At 38.1% G+C, this 4,779-nt stretch overlaps 1 pseudogene; it reads left to right on the top strand.

Moving 5' to 3' along the window:
• The first annotated feature begins 321 nt into the window (after positions 1–321).
• LOC112928451 (large ribosomal subunit protein uL6-like) lies at positions 322–990 on the top strand (annotated as a pseudogene).
• Positions 991–4,779: the final 3,789 nt, after the last annotated feature.

The following is a 4,779-nucleotide window of genomic DNA, read 5'->3' as shown; positions in this document are numbered from 1 at the left end:
TGTTAGACTACACATCTAGGAAGAGATTTCTTCCATCACCGAGGCTGTGGCTTACATCTGCAGCCTTGTAGCTAACACCTCTTCCTCCTTGCTGATGCCATAAGCCTAAGCATTCATAGAGTTACTGTGCTCTATCCAATTCCAACTGAGATAAATTTTTAGAAGGAAAATCTGTAATTTTTTAATATTGTGTCATGTTTAGATATCATTTTGGAAGAAAAAGGATAAGATCATCTGTCTCAATATTTGGGATACTTAAGAAAAGTGAACACAGATTCAAAATTAAGTGTAGAGTGTCTCTTTGCTGCATCTATTGGGAGAATGAAGACCATTCTCAGCAATCAGTGTTGACATTCCAGAAAATGTCGACCTCACCCTGAAGGGATGCACTGTGATTGTGAAGGGCCCTAGAGGAACCCTGCGAAGGGACTTCAATCACATCAACATAGAACTCAGTCTTCCAGGAAAGAAGAAGAGGCTCCAAGTTGACAAATGGTGGGGAAATAGAAAAGAATTGGCTACCATTTGCACAATCTGTAGTCACGTTCAGAACATGATCAAGGGCGTGACACTGGGCTTCCGTTACAAGATGAGGTCGGTGTATGCTCACTTCCCCATCAATGTTGTTATTCAGGAGAATGTTTCTCTTGTTGAAATCCGAAATTTCTTAGGTGAAAAATACATTCACAGGGTTTGGATGGGGCCAGGTGTTGCTTGTTCTGTATCTCAAGCCCAAACAGATGAGTTAATTCTTGAAGGAAATGACATTGAACTTGTTTCGAACTCAGCTGCCTCGATTCAGCAAGCGACAACTCTTAAAAACAAGGATATCAGAAAATTTTGGGGTGGTATCTATGTTTCTGAAAATGGAACAGTTCAGCAGGCTGATGAATAAGCTCTGAGTTGTCCAGCAAAAGAAACAGCAAGATGCCAGATGATTTTTCAGACTTATTTGTGATACCTTAAGAATGCAATAAAAACTATACTGATTTGGGGCTTAAAAAAAAAACAAACAAAATTAAATGTAGAAGTTAAGAAAAAACTTAATTAAACCCTTACAGATGAAACCATGCAACTTTCTCTCATTTCTGGGATATTTACTCACTATAATTTTCTTTTTCTAAGCATGATGGAAAACAGAAATACTATCTTTGAATATATATCATAGTGAAAATATATTAAAAGAAAAAATATGATGCATATTATATGCATAAATATTTTAAGAATACATGTAATCAATCCTTTGGCTGCATCAGGGGTATGCCCCTGATAACCTGCTGTGTGAAGTCTAGAAGAAAACACACTGGAGTTCTTGAAAGGAGAACTGTGAACAAGAAACTTGGAAAAGTAGTGAAGACTGATTGCTAGGGATTCAGGAAGAAAGGAGCCATTGTTCAAGGTAGCCTGTATCCATTTCCTAGGGTTTCTATAACAAAGTCCCACAAACCAGGTGGCTAGAAGTCTGAAATCAAGGGAGCAGCAAGGTTGGTTTCTTCTGAGAGTTTTAAGATTTTATTTATTTGTTCAGGAGATACACACAGAGAGAGGCAGGCTCCCAGTGAGGAGCCTGATGCAGGACTCAATCCCAGGACTCGGGATTACAACCTGAACTGAAGGCAGATGGCCAACTGCTGAGCCACCCAGGTACCCCCTCTTCTGATAGTTCTGAGGGAGAGTTTATTCCACGTCTCTCTCTTGGCTTCTGATGATGGCTGGCAATCCCTGGTGTTCCTCGGTTGTAGGTGCATTACTCCAGTCTCTGCTTCCATCTTCACATGACATTCTCCTTGTTTCACATAGCCACCTTCCTTCTGTGTATCATTCCTATTCTTATAAGGATACCAACCATATTGGTTTAAGGACACAACCTACTCCAGTGTGAACTCATCTTAACTGACTACGTCTATAATCTTATTTCCAAATAAGGCTCATGTAGTGAAGTATTAGGAATTAGAATTCCATCTTCTCTTTTTTGAGAGGGACACAACCCAACCCATGACAAATCCCCTCCCTAAACAGCTGATGTAGTCTCAGGAAGGAACTCTAATATAAAAGCTTAACTTTCATTGCTAAGATCCCCAAAATTCTGCTGAAGGAAACCCTTAACAAGCTGATGAAAAAGCAGAGACATTTCCCTGCTGATCTTGAATGGAGGTAGTCATAAGAATTGGTGGTCTTAGGTGTTATTGGTGGGGTTAGTGGTCTCTCTAGAAATGAGAATTGAGGACAGTTTTCCACAGGAACAACTTGAATGGAAGAAAGCAGATAAGTAGAGTAAGAGGGGATTTGGAAGGAATAATAGAGAGAAGAGGGTCTATCATACCTTCTATTTATTGTCTTTAATGAAGACTCTATCCCTTTAACGAAGATCCTATTCATGTTCCTGCTTTTTAAATTTTTATTCTGGGTCATCTTTTCTCAATCTATTCTCTGTCTCTGATAGTGGATTTTTACTCTTCTTTGCCTTGTCAATTTTGCCTCCTGTCTCCCTAAAGGTATCTGAAGAGCCAAGAACAAATATTGGCACAACACGTATTTAGTAGATACATAAATTTTGTATGTCAAATGTTGCTTTTGTTTTGGTTAATCATTTTTTTAAGATAAGTTCTTTTTCCTATCTTTTTTTTTAAAAAGATTTTATTTATTTATTCATGAGAGACACAGAGAGAGAGAGGCAGAGACACAGGGAGAGGGAGAAGCAGGCTCCATTCAGGGAGCCCTACATGGGACTTTAACCTGGGTCTCCAGGATCATGCCCTGGGCTGAAGGTGGCGCTAAACCACTAAGCCACGGGGGCTACCCTGGTTAATCATTTTGAAAGATAAAAAATAAACATAGATATCTTCCCTTTGATACATGGGTGAGTTGCCTTTGTCTGTGCATTTCACTGGAGTGCTAGCCAACTACCCTTTACAAATCTAGAGGTCAATTAGCTCATTAATGAGCTCCTTTCTTCTCTATATAAGCAGATTTGTGTTTTCTTAATATGCAACTCTGTTGGACTGAGGAGAGATTTCTCCTATCTTTTGTGCCTAGTTCTCTGGCTTTCTGAATTCATTTTAAACACATAAAAAACGAAAACTGGGGCACCTGGGTGCCTCAGTGGTTGAGCATCTGCCTTTGGCTCAGGTCGTGATCCCTGGATCCTGGGATTGAGTCCTGCATCGGGCTCCCCAGAGGGAGCCTGCTTATCCCTCTGCCTCTGGCTCTGCCTCTCTCTCTCTGTCTCTCATGAATAAATGAAATCTAAACAAAACGGACAAAACAAAAAACACTAAAACTGCTAGTTTGCAGCATCTGAGGCTAATTCTGTTTATACTGTTTTTCCTGGCATTAAGTGTGCCACCACCAGTTGCTCCTGCTCTGGTTTGGTTTTGGATTCCATGGTCACCATATGGATATGTAGAGAGAGGTACTCAAGGAGACTCTGGGAGAACAGCACTCTGTCCACTTCACAGAGGAGCAGCCTTGCAATGAATACAGTTAGAGCCACCATGCTTTTATTCAATGGGATCTTGCATTTCTGAGCATAGGGAGAAGAGTGAAGAAAGGATAAAACATCTTCTTATGTTCTTTCAGACTAGGCCATGTTCTTTCCCATGGCTCTGCATATGTAGGCTGCACATGGAATTCCTGAATGTAATCCATGGTCTTTCAGTTAGTGAAAATGTCTCTCAGTTTCTAGCAATATGTGGATAATTTTCACATTTATCTGTTGTCATCATTATGTGAAAAGTAGGGAAAGCTGAATCAGGATTTAATAGCAAGCTGTATTTTTTAATCATTTTTTTCCACAAGTAAAGATGCTTTAATTTTTTTGGAATATAAAGGAGGTAAATCGTGTGTGTATCTACACACACACATACACACACAAACACACAGAAAAAATTAAGTACTTGGTAGGAAGATAAGATTTATCAAGGGAAAGGATAAATTCCATTAAATCTATTTCAAAACTGTAGTCCCAAGAAGATATTTAAACTAAGTGTGCTATAAATTATTTTTAGAGTCATAGACTTAAAAAGAAACTTAAATGCAGAAAAAGATGAGATTTCCAGGGAGCAAAAGGAGAAAGAGACTATAAAGTCATGGGGAATAAGTATTTCAATAGAATAAGCAGCTTCATTATAGGAAGCAGGTTTTTGGCAACACTTTCAAAGTATTTTGACAAATGTAAGGTGAATTCACGTAAGTATCATAGAGTGGCAGAAAAAAAAATAGCTTCTGAAACAAAAAAATAAAATGACTGCAGTTTACCCTTGATAAGTACCCCCAAAGTAATCTAATACTTTCAAATAAAAATTATATCTTGAGGTCACTGGAATGAGAGAAAATATTTTTATTTACATAACACGATCAACATCATGCCCCCCTAGTCTGGTCAAGCAATTTTGAGTAAATTTGTTTCCAGTGGCATTGGAGTAATGGAGATCCCAGCTGAAAGAGCTCAGGATTTTGACATTTGGATTTCTCCTCTATTGTACTTTGCCATTATAAAATGGTAGACAATTGATCTTAGTGTGAAAGGCACTTTCAAATATTTGCATGTTGCTATATATATTTAAGTGCATAGAAATTTACAGGAAGTATAACAAAGAAATTAGTAGGAAATGAATAACTTTACATTAAGCATAATTGTGGTATCAATAAAAAAGGAGATATTATAACTACTGGAAATTTTGGCATCTATCCTTGAATCAAATCTCTCTAGATATATTCAAGACTGCTTTGATATATAAAAAAAAAAAAGACAAAGAACCCAGCGTATTTTGATTACCT

This window comes from Vulpes vulpes, chromosome 4 (genome assembly GCF_048418805.1).
Source record: "Vulpes vulpes isolate BD-2025 chromosome 4, VulVul3, whole genome shotgun sequence".
In the NCBI taxonomy this organism is placed as follows: domain Eukaryota; kingdom Metazoa; phylum Chordata; class Mammalia; order Carnivora; family Canidae; genus Vulpes; species Vulpes vulpes.
This window is presented reverse-complemented; position numbering and strand designations above follow the sequence as displayed.